We start from the raw sequence: 19,210 nt of genomic DNA, 5'->3' as shown, positions 1-19,210 counted from the left end.
TGTTGGTAACAGTGGCAGAACCTGGATCAATCTGACCCTTTTAGATACAGTCCTTTTTCATTCCTTCACTTGATCCATTACTCTAAGGTTAACAATACATTGTACTTGAACATGGCTGGAAATAGAAAATGGCAGGAAACAGTTTGGAGACCTAATAATAAACATTTTACAACGAGTGGGTTTAATCCTGAATGCTGAATGGTTAAAACCGCATTCCATATGGTGTCTATTCCACAAATTACCACCGGCTAAATCTATGACTTAAAATAACTATTTACTCTGTTCCATCTGACTGCGCAATCCACTGTCTCATCAACCCAGTCAGGCACTTTATAAACTTGATCTCCACTATAAAAAGCATCTAGACATTATCTCACATTTTTATTAGTCTAACATTTAGTTTTCAACAGTGGAGATTTGTATAAACCTTGCTGTCTGTCTCTCCGACATTTGCAATACTGTTTCAATATTCAAATTCGATCTCCTGCTATCCCATAGTAATGAACGTGTCGGGAATCCGGACGAGACATAAAGGCAGGCAGCGTTTCTCAGACGGTCGAAATCATGAATCAGCTGGCCTCATTTTATGCATATTTACAAAAAAAATGGCCATTGGAAAAAGGTAAAACGAAACGCAGCTAATTTGCAGTCTTTCCAGCTTCAGTTTGAAGTGATTGTGTTACTTTAGCTGTGTTGTTTGCTAGCTCCTCTGAACAACAGTGTCCTGACGAGTGAGCACATTCTCTATGCCAGGCGAAAACCCGCCTCATTAGCTCATTGTTATGGATGTATCCAAATAAAAGTCACTAGAAAACAGCTTATTTTGTTGCATTACAACCTGTAATTTAAATGGATTTTTATTTGGATTTCATGTAAAGGACATACACAAAATAGTCCAAATTGGTGAAGTGAAATGAAAAAAATAACTTGTTTAAAGAAATTCAAAAAAATTAATAACGGCAAAGTGGTGCGTGCATATGTATTCACCCCCTTTGCAATGAAGCCCCTAAAGAAGATCGGGTGCAACCAATTACCTTCAGAAGTCACATAATTAGTTAAATAAAGTCCACCCGTGTGCAATCTAATTGTCACATGATCTCAGTATATATACACCTGTTCTGAAAGGCCCCAGAGTCTGCAACATCAATAAGCAAGGGGCACCAGCAAGCAAGCGGTACCATAAAGACCAAGGAGAATTGTTGAGAAGTACAGATCAGGGTTGGGTTATAAAAAAATATCAGAAACTTTGAACATCCCACAGAGCACCATTAAATCCATTATTAAAAAATGGAATGAATATGGCACCACAACAAACCTGCCAAGAGAGGGCTGCCCACCAAAACTCACAGACCAGGCAAGGAGGGCATTAATCAGAGAGGCAACAAAGAGACCAAAGATAACCTTGAAGGAGCTGCAAAGCTCCACAGCGGAGATTGGAGTATCTGTCCATAGGACCACTTTAAGCCGTACACTCCACAGAGCTGGCTTTACGGAAGAGTGGCCAGAAAAAAGCCATTGCTTAAAGAAAATAAATAAGCAAACACGTTTGGGTAGCGGGTAGCTACTGGTAACTATTAGCAACTGTGGATAGTTTTTTCCAATGTTATTTCACACTTAAGAGTACCTGTAATTATGCCAGCTAGCTACCTACCATTCAGCTGTTTTTCTAACCTCATTATCTGAAGTGTTAACGTTAGGTAGTTAGTAGCTACTGTACTCGAAATGTAGCTAGCTTGTTGCTACCTGGATAGCTAACTACACAATAGCTGGAACAACCTAGCAGTAAGATTTGGAGACGCTTTCTCTCCGTTGGGACAGACGCGAACTGCCTGAATCGATTTAGTGGCTAGCTTTGCATTTAACTGGCTAACATTAGCTACTAATGCTAAGTTATAACCTACATTTATTTTTGTTTTGTTTTTTACATACTGGTAACCAGAGTCGTTCAAGGGAATTCGGGACATGGGTGACTAGTTAACATTAGCTTGGCTCTCTCCGTGTGTTCGTGTCGTGGGAGGAGGGGTTGGTTCGTTGGCAGAGAGCAATGGCTAGCTAGTATGCTAACTATTCTAGCTAACTAACTGGCTGAATAAGTTGACGACGTACTCACTCAAACTGTCAAAACTAACCCAAAACTTTACACAACGTTAGACACGACACGAATGATCTGCTTGGTGTGTTAACACACTGGTGGTTTGTTGTAACCGAGTATTGGTGCTAAACCGTGTCATTGGAGGCTGGCATGCTAGTTGGCTATGGCGTCATAGGATTCGGTGCCCTGGCGGTTTTCATGGAAGAATACTGTACCAAGTTAGCTAGCTGAATAAACTAAGATAGAGTCTATTCCTAGAAAACATTGAACCGATGTAGTTTACAACAATTATAATTTCTAAAGTGGAAGTTGGGAGTTATATTTGAGTGTTTCAGTGAAACATAAGTGAGGGAGGCCCCGCTCTCTCGCTTTCCCAGATGTTTAGTTCATTTCGTTCCAATCTCCTTTGCATTATTGTAGCCTTTTTCTGTAGCCTGTCAATTATGTGTCTGTCTATCCCTGTTCTCTCCTCTCTGCACAGGCCATACAAACGCTTCACACCACGTGGCTGCTGCTACTCTAATCTGGTGGTCCCTGCGCGCACCACCCACGTGGAGTTCCAGGTCTCTGGCAGCCTCTGGAACTGCCGTTCTGCGGGCAACAAGGCAGAGTTCATCTCAGCCTATGCTACCCTCCAGTCCCTCGACTTCTTGGCGCTGACGGAAACATGGATTACCACAGACAACACTGCTACTCCTACTGCTCTTTCCTCGTCTGACCATGTGTTCTCGCATACCCCGAGAGCATCTGGTCAGCACGGCGGTGGCACAGGAATCCTCATCTCTCCCAAGTGGACATTCTCTCTTTTTCCCTTGACCCATCTGTTTATCTCCTCATTTGAAATCCATGCTGTCACAGTCACTAGCCCATTCAAGCTTAACATCCTTGTCATTTATTGCCCTCCAGGTTCCCTTGGAGAGTTCATCAATGAGCTTGACGCCTTGATAAGTTCCTTTCCTGAGGATGGCTCACCCGTCACAGTTCTGGGTGACTTTAACCTCCCTACGTCTGCCTTTGACTCATTTCTCTCTGCCTCCTTCTTTCCACTCCTTTCCTCTTTTGACCTCACCCTCTCACCGTCCCCCCCCTACTCACAAGGCAGGCAATACGCTTGACCTCATCTTTACTAGATGCTGTTCTTCTACTAATCTCACTACAACTCCCCTCTCTCGCTCTCCTCCAACACTACACACTCTGCCCCTACTCAGATGGTAATGTGCCGTCGCAACCTTCACTCTCTCTCCCGCTACTCTCTCCTCTTCCATCCTATCATCTCTTCCCTCTGCTAAATCCTTCTCCCTCCGATCTCCTGATTCTGCCTCCTCAACCCTCCTCTCCTCCCTTTCTGCATCTTTTGACTCTCTATGTCCCCTATCCGGCTGGCTCGGTCCTCCCCTCCTGCTCTGTGGCTTGACGACTCATTGCGAGGTCACAGAAGAGGGCTCCGGGCAGCCAAGCGGAAATGGAGGAAAACTAGACTCCCTGCAGACCTGTCATCTTTTCACTCCCTCCTCTCTACATTCTCTTCCTCTGTTTCCGCTGCTAAAGCCACTTTCTACCACTCTAAATTTCAAGCCTCTGCCTCTATCCCTAGGAAGCTCTTTGCCACCTTCTCCTCCCTGCTGAATCCTCCTCCTCCTCCCCCTCCCTCCTCCCTCTCTGTGGATGACTTCGTCAACCATTTTTAAAAGGTTGACGACATCCGATCCTCATTTATTAAGTCAAATGACACCGCTGGTCCTGCTCACACTGCCCTACCCTATGCTTTGACTTCTTTCTCCCCTCTCTCTCCAGATGAAATCTTGCGACTTGTGACGGCCGGCCGCCCAACAACATGCCCGCTTGACCCTATCCCCTCCTCTCTTCTCCAGATCATTTCCGGAGAACTTCTCCCTTACCTCACCACGTTCATCAACTCATCCTTGACCGCTGGCCATGTCCCTTCCGTCTTCAAGAGAGCGAGAGTTCCACCCCTCCTCAAAAAACCTACACTCGATCCCTCCGATGTCAACAACTACAGACCAGTATCCCTTCTTTCTTTTCTCTCCAACTCTTGAGCATGCCGTCTCTAGCCAACTCTCATGCTATCTCTCTCAGAATTACCTTCTTGATCCAAACCAGTCAGGTTTCAAGACTGGTCATTCAACTGAGACTGCTCTTCTCTGTGTCACGGAGGCTCTCCACACTGCTAAAGCTAACTCTCTCTCCTCTGCTCTTATCCTTCTAGACCTATCCGCTGCCTTTGATACTGTGAACCATCAGATCCTCCTCTCCACCCTCTCCGAGTTGGGCATCTCCGGCGCTGCTCACTCTTGGATTGCGTCCTACCTGACAGGTCACTCCTACCAGGTGGCGTGGCGAGAATCTGTCTCCGCACCACGTGCTCTCACCACTGGTGTCCCACAGGGCTCAGTTCTAGGCCCTCTCCTATTCTCTCTATACACCAAGTCACTTGGCTCTGTCATATCCTCACATGGTCTCTCCTATCATTGCTACGCAGACGACACACAAATAATTTTGTCCTTTCCACCTTCTGATAACCAGGTGGGGAATCGCATCTCTGCATGTCTGGCAGACATATCAGTGTGGATGTCGGATCACCACCTCAAGCTGAACCTTGGCAAGACGGAGCTGATCTTCCTTCCGGGGAAGGACTGCCCGCTCCATGATCTCGCCATCACGGTTGACAACTCCATTGTGTCCTCCTCCCAGAGTGCAAAGAACCTTGGCGTGACACTGGACAACACCTCTCCGCTAACATCAAAGCGGTGACCCGATCCTGCAGGTTCATGCTCTACAACATTCGCAGAGTACGACCCTACCTTACACAGAAAGCGGCACAGGTCCTAATCCAGGCACTTCGCTTACTGCAACTCGCTGTTGGCTGGGCTCCCTGCCTGTGCCATTAAACCCCTACAACTTATCCAGAACGCTGCAGCCCGTCTGGTGTTCAACCTTCCCAAGTTCTCTCATGTCACCCCGCTCCTCCGCACACTCCACTGGCTTCCAGTTGAGGCTCGCATCTACTACAAGACCATGGTGCTTGCCTACGGAGCTGTGAGGGGAACGACACTTCCTTATCTTCAGGCTCTGATCAGACCCTACACCCAAACGAGGGCACTATGTTCATCCACCTCTGGCCTGCTAGCTCCCCTACCTCTACGGAAGCAAAGTTCCCGCTCAGCCCAGTCAAAGCTATTCACTGCTCTGGCACCCCAATGGTGGAACAAGCTTCCCTACGACGCCAGGACTGACCACCTTCCGGAGACACTTGAAACCCTACATCTTTAAGGAATACCTGGAATAGTATAAAAAATCCCAGTGGCCAGATGTGTCAAGCTTATAGAGACATACCCAAGAGACTTGCAGCTGTAATTGCAAAAGTTGGGGGGGGGGGGGGGGTGAATAGTTATGCACGCTCAAGTTTTCATAGTACCAATAAAAATAGTACCAATAAATTAATCAAAATAATGTTTTTAATGAAAATATGTCAATCAAAATATGTCCTCGGTTGCCGAGTTCCAAACTGCCTCTGGAAGCAACGTCAGCTCAATAACTGTTTGTCGGGAGCTTCATAAAATGGGGTTCCATGGCCGAGCAGACGCACACAAGCCTAAAATCACCATGCGCAATGTCAAGCGTCGGCTGGAGTGGTGTAAATTTCGTCATCATTGGACTCTGGAGTAGTGGTAGTGGAAATGTGTTCTCTGGAGTGATGAATCATGCTTCACCATCTGGCAGTCCAATGGACGAATCTGGGTTTGGCGGATGCCAGGAGAATGCTACCTGCCCAAATTCATAGTGCCAACCGTAAAGTTTGGTGGAGGAGGAATAATGGTCTGGGGCTGTTTTTCATAGTTTGGCCCAAAATCTTAACGCTACAGAATGCAATGACATTCTCGATGATTCTGTGCTTCCAACTTGGTGGCAACAGTTTGGGGAAGGACCTTTCCTGTTTCAGCATGACAATGACCCCGTGCACAAATCGAGGACCATACAGAAATGGTTTGTCGAGATTGAGGAAGAACTTGACAGGCCTGCAGAGAGCCCTGACCTCAACCCCATCGAACACCTTTGGGATGAATTGGAATGCCGACTGCGAGCCAGGCCTAATCGCCCAACATCAGTGCCCGACCTCACTAATGCTCTTGTGGCTGAATGGAAGCAAGTCCCCGCAGCAATGTTTCAACATCTAGTGGAAAGCCTTCCCAGAAGAGTGGAGGCTGTTATAGCAGAAAATGGGGGACCAACTCCATATTAATGCCCATGATTTTGGAATGAGATGTTTGACAAGCAGGTGTCCACATTCTTTTGGTCATGTAGTGTATGTGTGTGTTTGAGCTTGTAGCGTGCATCTCTATTGTCTTTGAGCACTTGGAGTGTTTTTACAAGTGGGCCCTAGGCTATGAAAGGGTTGTGTGTGTGTATGTGTGTCTGTGTCTATCTTTCAGGAGTACAAAAGCCTTGCTATGCAGCGATTGGCAGCAGTTTTCTAGGCTGTAAAACAGCTATGTGTGGTATCCTCCAACACAATGGGACTTTACTGCCTCAACGCTCACTACATTCTACCCTACCCTCTCGCTCTCTCTCGCTCTCTCTCGCTCTCTCTCGCTCTTTCTCTCTCGCTCTCGCTCTCTCTCTCTCTCTCTCTCTCTCTCTCTCACATTAACACACAAGACTAGATTAATTTGTATACACACACATAAACACGCAAACACACTCACAGACAACGTTAGTATTGAACCAGGAATGTTGACAGCTGCATCGCTGCTAGAGCTTACAACTGTATGTGTGTGTGAAGTGGTGTATACTCACATTTTTCCAAAATGATTCCAAATGGCCCGCCTGGTGAAGGAAAGGCGCCCTGTGTGAAAAATTTAGAAACAGTGACATACACTTTGAATGACCTAAAATTATAAATCCTATATTGGTCTTTAACAGTTAGGCCAACCCAAGCTGTACTGTGCAAGTTGCCTATTAGTAGGCCTGCTATTGAAACAGGTATATAGGCTGTCAACTGAGTCAGAAATTCACGTTTGAGATTTTTCCCAAGTCACACTTTTTATTTGAAAAAACAACAATATTTGATGTTATAAGTCCATAACAATGCCTAAACCACATCAGGAGACCACTTTTGAGGTCTGGAGAAAATCTAAGAATTGTGTATTTTTGAGTGTAGTTACCCTTTAATTCAAGTTTGCAGGTACCTACACACCTTTATGCACATGAAGAAATTCAGACTTAACCCCATCAATCCCGATGGCCTGAGCTCTGTTACTAAGATAATCATGAAATCATGAACAGGCGTCAGAGCTCAGGCCTATCGAGGACAACTTATTCAATAAAATAGCATGATCAACAGTATCAAAAGCTTTTGACAGGTCCACAAACAAAGCAGCGCATTTCATTTTAGTGTCTAAAGCTTCGACAAGATCATTAACAACTAAAGTGGTTGCTGTAAAAGTGCTATGTCCAGGCCTAAACCCTGATTGGATTACATTCCAAATACATTCCTCAGATAAAAAAATAGCAAAGTTGCACATTTACCAAGGATTCAGGAATTAGCTAGACAAGGAAGCCTTGAAATTATTAAGATCACAAATACCCCCGCCCACCTGCACAAGAGCTGATTTCAATACTTTTGGAATATTTCCTGATAACAACAATGATGGGCGCTGCACACTTCAGCAGACCAGGATCCAATTGGTCGGCCCCTGTGGATTTCTTGTTGTCTATCGTTAGCAAAGCATCCAGGACTTATTTTTCTGTAAATAGCCTAAAAGAAAAGCTTTGTCTATCATTTCTATCATCATTCAGCAAGTTTCCCCTATCAGCATCCAGACCAGTATCAAGAGAGAGCCCGCTGAAATAAAATGGTGATTAAATGCATCAACAATGGCATATTTTTTCTGTAATGAGGCCAGTGTCTGAATTAATTTGTTGTGGGAGAGAGAAGGAAGTAGAACCCTTCAGGGATTTGAAAGTTTTCCAGAATTTTGCCAGGTTCCCATTACAATCCGAAAGAGCGGTTACATAATAATATGATTTAGCCTTTATGATTTGTCTTACACAATGATTCCTCAGTTGCATAAAGCTTGCCAGTCCGGGCCTAAGCCTGTGTTGCTGGCCTTGACCCGAGCATCATCTCTTTTATGAATGACTTCTGATATTTCCGGAGTGCAACAGGCATTCGACTTACCTTTAAACCTTCTTTTTTTTGAACGGAGCATGATTATCCACAATAGTATTCAAGACATCTGCAAAAAGGCTGATAGCTAAATCAGGTTCAAGGATAGCTGAAGTACAATCAAGGTCACTAAAATAAAGATAATGTGAAAAAGCCTGTTCACTTAAGTTTTTAAAGCTCCTCTTTGACTCTATGGGGGTGCCACAGGGTTAAATTCTGGGGCCGACTCTATTCTCTGTGTATATCAATGATGTCGCTCTTGCTGCTGGTGACTCTCAGATCCACCTCTACGCAGACGACACCATTTTGTATACATCTGGCCCTTCATTGAACTGTGTTAACAAACCTCCAAACAAGCTTCAATGCCATACAACACTCCTTCCGTGGCCTCCAACTGCTCTTAAACGCTAGTAAAACTAAATGCATGCTCTTCAATCGAACGCTGCTTTCACCCGCCCGCCCGACTAGAATCACTACTCTCGGTGGGTCTGACTTAGAATATGTGGACAACTACAAATACCTAGGTGTCTGGTTAGACCGTAAACTCACCTTCCTGACTCACATTAAGCATCTCCAATCCAAAGTTAAATCTAGAAACGGCTTCCCATTTTGCAACAAAGCCTCCTTCACTCATGCTGCTAAACATGCCCTCGTAAAACTGACTATCCTACCGATCCTTGACTTCGGTGATGTCATTTACAAAATAGCCTCCAACACTCTACTCAGCAAATTGGATGTAGTCTATCACAGTGCCATCTGTTTTGTCACCAAAGCCCCATATACTACCCACCATTGTGACCTGTACGCTCTCGTTGGCTGGCCCTCACTACATATTCGTCGCCAAACCCACTGGCTCCAGGTCATCTATAAATCACTTCTAGGCAAATCCCCGCCTTATCTTAGCTCATTGGTCACCATAGCAACACCCACCCGTAGTATGCGCTCCAGCAGGTATATCTCACTGGTCATCCCCAAAGCCAACACCTCCTGTGGCCGCCATTCCTTCCAGTTGTCTGCTGCAAATGACTGGAACGAACTGCAAAAATCTCTGAAGCTGGAGACACTTATCTCCTTCACTAACTTTAAGCATCAGTTGTCAGAGCAGCTTACCGATCACTGCACCTGTACACAGCCCATCTGTAATTAGCCCACCCAACTACGTCATCCCCATATTATTATTTACATTGTTATTTATTTTGCTAATTTGCACCCCAGTATCTCTATTTGCACATCATCTTCTGCACATCTATCACTCCAGTGTTAATACTAAATTGTAATAATTTTGTACAATGGCCTATTTATTGCCTTACCTCCATATCTTACTACATTTGCTCACACTGTATATAGATTTTCTATCGTGTTATTGACTGTACGTTTTGTTTATTCCATATGTAACTCTGTGTTGTTGTTGTTTTTATTGCACTGCTTTGCTTTATCTTGGCCAGGTTCCAGTTGTAAATGAGAACTTGTTCTCAACTGGCTTACCTGGTTAAATAAAGGTGAAAAAAAAAAAGAATTGTGAAGACACGAGGCTTACATTTTTGTATTCTCACATCTCTAACACAAACAACTGGGCAATGGTCACTAATATCTTGGGCGAAGACACCAGTAGAAACATATTTCTCTGGTGTATTCGTTAGAATCAGATCAATCAGAGTTTACTTTAGGGCTGGGCCGTGTAGTCTTAGTCACCAGCTGGGTTAGGTTTAGATCATTATACATGTTTTATAGATTGTCTGAAGCCTGCATTTCCCAATCATAATTTTGGTCACTCAGGATAATAACTTCTGATTGAGTAAAAGAAGACACCAAAACTATACTGAACAAAAATGTCAAACGCAACATGTAAAGTGTTGGTCCTATTTCATGAGCTGAAATAAAAGTTCCCAGAAATGTTCCATATGCACAAAAGGCTTATTTCTCTCAAATTTTGTGCACAAATTTGTTTACATCCCTGTTAGTGAGCATTTCTCCTTTGCCAAGATATTCCATCCACCTGACAGGTGTGGCATATCAAGAAGCTGATTAAACAGCATTATCATTACACAGGTGCACCTTGTCCTGGGGACAATAAAAGGCCACTGTAAAATGTGCAGTTTTGTCACACAACACAATGCCACAGATGTCTCAAGTTTTGAGGGAGCATGCCATTTGCATGCTGACTGCAGGAATGTCCACCAGAGCTGTTGCCAGAGAAGTGAATGTTCATTTCTCTACCATAAGCCGCTTCTAACGTTGTTTTAGGGAATTTGGCAGTACGTCCAACCGGCCTCATAACCGCAGACCAAGTGTAACCACACCAACCCAGGACCTCCACATCCGGCTTCTTCACCTGCGGGATTGTCTGAGACCAGTCACCCGAATCAAACTCATTTTGATTGGCTGGGCCTGGCTCCCCAGTGGGTGGGCCTGGCTCCCAAGTGGGTGGGCCTATGCCCTCCCAGGCCCACCCATGGCTGCGCCCCTGCCCAGTCATGTGGAATCCATAGATTAGTGCCTAATTTATTTATTTCAATTGGCTGATTTCCTTATATGAACTGTAACTCAGTAAAATCTTTGAAATTATTGCATGTTGAATTTATATTTTTGTTCGGTATTAGTTAACTCCTCGAGTGCACAAAGGTTAGCCGAGGGAGGTTGGTCAACCCCTATAACAGTTATGGATACATTTTTCCTCAGACAAAGGCTTACAGCTAGTAGCTCACATTTTTGGGCAAGGGAAATGGATTTCAGTAAAGAGACAGAGAAAATATTTTTTATAAGAATGGCCACTTCTACCCTATCTGTCAGCTCTGAACACACTATAACCCTCAATATTTACATCAGAGTCCACAATGTCCCCAGAGATCCAAGTTTCAGTCAATACCAGAATGTCTGGATTCATCTACATAGCCCAGATCTTGATGTAATCCAGTTTAGGAAGTAAAGCTGTGAAGGGCTGTAGCTCAGTTGGTAGAGCATGGCGTTTGCAACACCAGGGTTGTGGGTTCGTTTCCCACGGGGGGCCAGTACGAAAAAAACATTTAAAAAAAAAATAATAATGTATGCACTCACTAACTGTAAGTCGCTCTGGAAAAGAGTGTCTGCTAAATGACTTAAATGTAAACTCCTAATGTTCAGATGCATCAACCCAAGTCCTTTACGATTTGTGACCAAGCACCTCTTTTCAGTCTTATGTAGCAACAATATAACGTTAATTTTTTATTTTTACATTGGCTAAAGTACAGACTCAGAGCTACAAAATGGTCTATCATACACTACAGTTGAGGAACAATGGGAAAGTTATTATACTTTGAAAATGGATAAACTTGTAACCCCACTTTTGAGGAAATGGCCCTTGAATGTTTTGGTACACTTACTGGAGATCTCTTCTTTGTCTACACCCCATTCAGCATCGTTCACATCCTCTTAAGCCTTAGCCCCACCCATCTCTTTAAGGATTCACATGTGAGGCCATGTGTAAACAGAGTGAGTAAGGTATTGTAGTAAACAACCAAAGATTTCAAGACTAAAAGTGGGGAAAATAGTAGCCTACAACTCCAGGTCAAAATACACTTTATCTAGTCCTTGGCCTATGTCCTAATCTGACTTTGGTGCAGGTCATGTTGTTCTTCACATTACCATCTCTGGTAAACACACACTATATCAAATCAAATCTATGTTTATTTGTCACATGCACAGGATACAGAAGGTGTAAGCAGTACAGTGAAATGGTTACTTGCATATTTGCATAATATCAAAAATAGAAAGTGTCCAGATAAAAATATTGTATAAATATTTTATAATTATTCGATTATTCTTTCCCAGACATACTTGTCTAAATTGATGGGTCATGTGAAATAAATGCTAGCCACACGCCAGCCACATCTAGCTAAGTGGATGGGTCACTATTGTCTAGACATGAAATACAATAGATGGCCGTAATCACCCTCAGACACATCTATTATTTCAGCCAATCATGGCTAGCGGGAAGGTTTCTGTCTTTTTCCGTGGCTAAACCAACTGGGCTCGTAATTTAACAATTGTATTCATATTTACAGATGGCAAACAAGTTTGTTATTAAGTCACATGAATGTTCCAGAAGGCATTTCAGCCCCCCCAAAAAAACGTTTTTGATAATGCCTCTCCTGTGAAGTAGTGATGTGTGACATACGACTAGCTTCCTGAAATGGGTCACAAACGGGTCACAGTCGAACGGAGTCTCCAACTCAAATAAGCTATGTTCCATAGGCAGTTGCAGGCCCTGTCTGATGGTTGATATTTACATAGTTGGTATGGCTATAAGATTGCATAGAACTGCACCATTTGGTATATCGCTATTTGTAATAGAGGAGAGAGTAGAAATTGGAATTACTTTTCAAGGTTGGCACCATAGGGCCTGAGGCTGCAGCCAATGTCAGTTTGAGGAACTCTCAGATTAACCAATGATAGAATGTTATAAACTGACCTACATGGGCTTTGGTTGCCATCGTGCAACAGCCCAAGTCCTCTACATGATTTGAAAACCGACTGTGTATTCAAGTTCATGGAATTCACATTTGATCTAATAGTACTGGGTGAGCAGACCACAGTGGGCTTCTCTTTTGAGTTAACAATAGCAGATCTAAGAGTGGATTTCAAACGAATAGGTACAAGATTACAACTGACAACACCCCTGGAAGTATAGACAACAGTATGACGACAATGCTTAGAGAGGATGGGAGGTATTACCTGAGCGAGGCTTGGTCTATCTCTGAGTCAATATCTTAACGCAGCCTTGAAATATGAAGAGAGGGTCCAGGCTCCTAGATGGAGTGAGTATGTGTGCCGTTCAGAGGGTGAATGAGCAAGACAAAATATTTAAGTGCCTTTGAACAGGGTATGGTAGCAGGTGCCAGGCACACTGGTTTGAGTGTCAAGAACAGCAACCATGCTGGGTTTTTCACACTCAACAGTTTCCTGTGTGTATCAAGAATGGTCCACCACCCAAAGGACATCCAGCCAACTTGACACAACTGTGGGAGTCAACATGGGCCAGCATCCCTGTGGAAGGCTTTTGACACCTTGTAGAGTCCATTCCCCAACAAATTGAGGCTGTCCTGAGGGCAAAAGGGGGTGCCACTACAATATTAGGAATGTGTTCCTTGTTTTGTACACTCAATGTATGTCAGCCTCCAGCGTTATTAAGTTATGTGAAAAAATCTATCAACTTACAGTGCACTAAAACCGGGGTTTAAGTTGTTCAAATGTCAGCTTCTATTGCAGTGCCCCACTATCCTGGACAGGTGAGTTGAAAAAGTAATTATTTAATGTAATGATTTAAAGTAGGTCCGGGGGTTAAAAACCAGATGTTAAAATATCAGCGGGAGTAAGAGTGGATAAAATCACAAACTGATCGATGTATACTTAAGCAATAAGGCCAGAGGGGGTGTGGTATATGGGCAATATACCACGGCTAAGGGCTGTTCTTATGCCTGGATTCAGCCCTTAGCCGTGGTATATTGGCCATATACCACAAACCCCTGAGGTGCCTTATTGCTATTCTAAACTGGTTACCAATGTAATTAGAACAGTAAAAATAAATGTTTTGTCATACCCGTGGTTAACGGTCTGATATACCACGGCTGTCAGCCAATCAGCATTCAGAGCTCGAACCACCCAGTTTATAATACAGTGTGTAGTATAGCATTCTACAGTATACTACAGTTTACTACAGAATTAAATAGTGAAAACTGTAGAATTCTATTGTAAACTGTAGTATTTTTATGTGGGTTGTGCATACTTTGAGTGTGTGTGTGTGTAGGTGTGTTTGTGTGGGTGTACAAGGGATCATTAGTGACTTAGTCCTATGTGACACTCTACATACTGCTTTACGTAATGAGGGGATTTTCCTCTCCTCCATCTCCTCTAATTTCTCCCTCCCTCCCTCACACCCTCCTCTTTCTCTTTCTTGCTCTCATCCTCCTCTTCCTTATCCTCCTCCACTCTCTCACTCCTGTCTCTCCGAAGTCAAGCCATGAGTTTCTGTCAGAAAGGAACAAGTGATCTAGCTCTCTCCCTCCCTCCCATTCTCTCTCCTCCCTCCCCTTGAATCTCTCTCTTCTCATCTCATCTCATCTCCCTCCCCTTCCCCACTCTCTCTTTCTCTCTTTTTCTCTCTCTCTCTCTCTCTCTCTCTCTCTCTCTCTCTCTCTCTCTCTCTCTCTCTCTCTCTCTCTCTCTCTCTCTCTCTCTCTCTCTCTCTCTCTCTCTCTCTCTCTCTCTCGCTTGCCCTCTGCTCAACATTCCGTTTGATCACTCCTTTCTCTCTCTCTCTCTCTCTTTCTCTCTCTCTCTCTCTCTCTCTCTCTCTGGTTCACTCCCTCCTCTCCTCTCCCGATCAGTCTCTATGTGAAGGGAGTTCCGTATGGTCACAGACTCGGCTGGTGGAAGAAGTCAAAGCAAGGTAAGGGCACACACCTCCCCCTCTCTCTTTTCCTCTCTTTTTCTTCCCCTATCTCTAGTTCTCTCTTTCTTTCCTTCTCTCTGTCAGGTGTCTTTGATTAAGTTGTTTCCTCAGCTGTTTGAAATACATTCTCACTCTCTCTCAGCTCAGTTAATTCTCCTTCTCTCTCAGCTCAGTTAATTCTCCTCTCTCAGCTCAGTTAATTCTCCTTCTCTCTTAGCTCAGTTAATTCTCCTTCTCTCTCAGCTCAGTTTATTCTCCTTCTCTCTCAGCTCAGTTAATTCTCCTTCTCTCTCAGCTCAGTTTATTCTCCTTCTCTCTCAGCTCAGTTTATTCTCTCTCTCGCTATATTGCTATTTCAGCCTTTCTCACTCTCTTTCTCTCTCTCCCTCTCGCTCACTCTATCTCTGTCTCTCTTAGTCACCGTGCATACATCTGTTGCATGTTATGAGGTGGTGTCTACTGTAGTATAGGGGGGTCAAACCCTGAATTTTATTATCAAGTCATGTTTTGTTGCGGTTTGGGTTAAATAGAGATTGTCTGTGATACAGATATATATGCTGTAGTGTGTGTATGAAAGAGATAGAGCGCGAGAGAGACAGAAAGTGGTAGAGAGGAAGATCTGAATCTTTATCTGTCTGTCTCTTACAGACAGAGCACTCCTTATTGACGGAAAGACGAAATAACTGTCTAAAAATCAAATCAAATCAAATGTTATTGGTCACATACACGTGTTTAGCAGATGTTATTGTGGGTGTAGTGAAATGCTTGTGCTTCTAGCTCCGACAGTGCAGTAATATCTAACAAGTAATATCTAACAATTTCACAACATATATCCAATACACACAAATCTAAATGTGTCAGTGGGTGTGTATGTGCGCGAACAAGCGTGTGTGTGTGCGCATGCACTATGAGATATTGATAGATAGAGCTGTATTTAGGTGCTCTTGTCTAAGGCAGTGTGGCTGTATTTAGGTGCTCTTGTCTAAGGCAGTGTGGCAGTATTTAGGTGCTCTTGTCTAAGGCAGTGTGGCTGTATTTAGGTGCTCTTGTCTAAGGCAGTGTGGCTGTATTTAAGTGCTCTTGTCTAAGGCAGTGTGGCTGTATTTAGGTGCTCTTGTCTAAGGCAGTGTAGCTGTATTTAGGTGCTCTTGTCTAAGGCAGTGTGCTAGTACTTAGGTGCTCTTGTCTAAGGCAGTGTGGCTGTATTTAGGTGCTCTTGTCTAAGGCAGTGTGGCAGTATTTAGGTGCTCTTGTCTAAGGCAGTGTGCTAGTACTTAGGTGCTCTTGTCTAAGGCAGTGTGGCTGTATTTAGGTGCTCTTGTCTAAGGCAGTGTGGCAGTATTTAGGTGCTCTTGTCTAAGGCAGTGTGGCTGTATTTAGGTGCTCTTGTCTAAGGCAGTGTAGCTGTATTTAGGTGCTCTTGTCTAAGGCATTGTGGTAGTATTTAGGTGCTCTTGTCTAAGGCAGTGTAGCTGTATTTAGGTGCTCTTGTATAAGGCATTGTGGTAGTATTTAGGTGGACGTCTCGCTGTGTGCCTCTACCTCCACCACTGTCTCGCTGTTGGGGCTTGCGTGTAAGCAGCCATGTAGATGTCTGTGTGTGTGTGTGTGTGTGGCTTTCCACTTAAGCAGTGGAAAGTGCGCCTAAAATCTGTTTATAGTTACTTACTCATATTAGATGTGTGCTGCTTTTCCCCCTCCTCCCTCCCTCCCTCCCTCCCTCCCTCCCTCCCTCCCTCCCTCCCTCCCTCTCGTTTTCTCCCTCCCTCCCTCCCTCCCTCCCTTCTTTCCTTCCTCCCTCCCTCCCTCCCACTCTCCCTCCTTTCCCTGGGCAGGTAGTAAAATGGATTGGTGTCAGTCCGAGCGTTGGAAAGGGCAGAAAGTAGAAGACAGCAGAACCCAAGGAGAACTTCAAAGAGGTAGGAGCCCCTTTAAATAGACATCTATCTCACGCTCTCATGGTCTCAGTGTGTTCTGTCTGTCAGACACACTGCTTCCTAGTGGACTCTCTCTAATTTTATTTTATTTCACCTTTATTTAACCAGGTAAGCCAGTTGAGAACAAGTTCTCATTTACAACTGAGACCTGGCCAAGATAAAGCAAAGCAGTGCGATAAAAACAACAACACAGAGTTACATATGGGGTAAAACAAAACAAAGTCAAATATACAACAGAAAATATATATACAGTGTGTGCAAATGTAGCAAGTTATGGAGGTAAGGCAATAAATAGGCTATAGTGCAAAATAGTTACAATTTCGTATTAACACTGGAATGATAGATGTGCAAGAGATGATGTGCAAATAGAGATACTGGGGTGCAAATTAGCAAAATAAATAACAATATGGGGATGAGGTAGTTGGGTGGGCTAATTTCAGATGGGCTGTGTACAGGTGCAGTAATCGGTAAGGTGCTCTGACAACTGATGCTTAAAGTTAGTGAGGGAGATAAGAGTCTCCAGCTTCAGAGATTTTTGCAATTCGTTCCAGTCATTGGCAGCAGAGAACTAGAAGGAATGGCGGCCAAAGGAGGTGTTGGCTTTGGGGATGACCAGTGAGATATACCTGCTGGAGCGCATACTACGGGTGGGTGTTGCTATGGTGACCAATGAGCTAAGATAAGGCGGGGATTTGCCTAGCAGTGATTTATAGATGGCCTGGAGCCAGTGGGTTTGGCGACGAATATGTAGTGAGGACCAGCCAACAAGAGCGTACAGGTCACAGTGGTGGGTAGTATACGGGGCTTTGGTGACAAAACGGATGGCACTGTGATAGACTACATCCAATTTGCTGAGTAGAGTGTTGGAGGCTATTTTGTAAATGACATCGCTGAAGTCAAGGATCGGTAGGTTAGTCAGTTTTACGAGGGCATTTTTGGCAGCATGAGTGAAGGAGGCTTTGTTGCGAAATAGGAAGCTGATTCTAGATTTAACTTTGGATTGGAGATTCTTAATGTGAGTCTGGAAGGAGAGTTTCCAGTCTAACCAGACACCTGGGTATTTGTAGTTGTCCACATACTCTAGGTCAGACCCGTCGAGAGTAGTGATTCTAGTCGGGTGGGGCGGGTGCCAGCAGCGTTCGATTGAAGAGAATGCATTTAGTTTTACTAGTGTTTAAGAGCAGTTGGAGGCTACTGAAGGAGTGCTGTATGGCATTGAAGCTCGTTTGGAGGTTTGTTAACACAGTGTACAATGAAGGGCCAGATGTATACAAAATGGTGTCGTCTGCGTAGAGGTGGATCTGAGAGTCACCAGCAGCAAGAGCGACATCATTGATATACACGGAGAAAAGAGTCTGCCCAAGAATTGAACCCTGTGGCACCCCCATAGAGACTGCCAGAGGTCCAGACAACAGGCCCTCCGATTTGACACATTGAACTCTATCTGAGAAGTAGTTGGTGAACCAGGCGAAGCAGTCATTTGAGAAACCAAGGCTAACTAAGACTGTCTGCTCTCTCTCTCTCTCTTTCGCTCTCTTTCGCTGTACCTCTCTCTGTGTGTGCGTACGTGCGAACATGCGTTCATGCTTGCGTGTGTGTGTGTGCATGCGTGTGTGCATGTCTTTACCTAATCTGCATGTCACTGGGCTTTGGGCCAAGGTCAGGTGTCAGGATCAGGGATTAGAGGTCAGAGGTTAGCTGAGGTCAGAGTGTGTGTTAGTAGGAATTCCCCAAGGACAACACACACACACACCTGCATCACTAATGAGCAACCACCGAGGGTTAGGAACCTTCAACCTATATTTACTGCCTGAGATAATGAACCTCATGGGTTAGCTGCTACTGGCCATTTTAACTGGAGGCTTTAGCATGTCACAATATAGTATAAAACAATATAGTGTAAAAACGTGTAGCCCTGGTTGTCCTGAGAAGAAAATGGTAAAACTCTTAATTGTGAGGCTAAATACACTGACTGTACAAAACATTATGAACACTTGCTCTTTCCATAACATAGACTGACCAGGTGAATCCAGATGAAAGCTATGATCACTTATTGATGTCATCTATTACAACCACTTCAATCAGCATAGATGAAGGGGAGGAGACAGGTTTAAGAAGGATTTTTAAGCCTTGAGAAAATTGAGACATGGATTGTGTATGTGTGGAAATCAAAGGGTGAATGGGCAAGACAAAACATGTAAGTGTCTTTGAACAGGGTATGGTAGTAGATACCAGGCGCACCGGTTTGAGTGTGTCAAGAACTGCAACGCTGCTGGGTTTTTCTCAATAGTTTCCTGTTTGTTGAATGAACATATGAGACTATTTGAGCAAACACATAATTTGAAGTTGACTGAATTTCTGCCTAGGTTTTCTCATGTTGGAGCTAAGTTTGGGCCAACTAAAAACGTTAAGTTCAGTTAACACTTTGACCGAAAAGTTGAGTAAGCAAAAAAAAAGGTTGTGGAACCAGTTAATTAATAATATTTAGTTGAAACAACTCGAGAGAGGGAGAAGGGGAGGAATGGTGGGTGGTGTCCAGTGTTTGAAGTTACGCCACAAAAGCTATC

At 44.0% G+C, this 19,210-nt stretch overlaps 1 pseudogene across 1 annotated transcript in view; it reads left to right on the top strand.

Moving 5' to 3' along the window:
- The window catches only part of LOC311144382 (aminopeptidase O-like), a 122,669-nt pseudogene that overhangs the window by 67,269 nt on the left and 36,190 nt on the right, over positions 1-19,210 (top strand). The window contains exons 5-6 of the transcript in view: positions 14,642-14,703; positions 16,542-16,625. The product of the transcript in view is annotated as an aminopeptidase O-like (transcript). The remainder of the gene's footprint in view (positions 1-14,641; positions 14,704-16,541; positions 16,626-19,210) is intronic.

The sequence above is a fragment of the Coregonus lavaretus genome, assembly GCF_964263955.1.
Source record: "Coregonus lavaretus genome assembly, chromosome: 17".
In the NCBI taxonomy this organism is placed as follows: Eukaryota; Metazoa; Chordata; class Actinopteri; order Salmoniformes; family Salmonidae; genus Coregonus; species Coregonus lavaretus.
The sequence above is the reverse complement of the archived record's forward strand: the minus strand, read 5'-3'. Positions and strand labels throughout refer to the sequence as shown.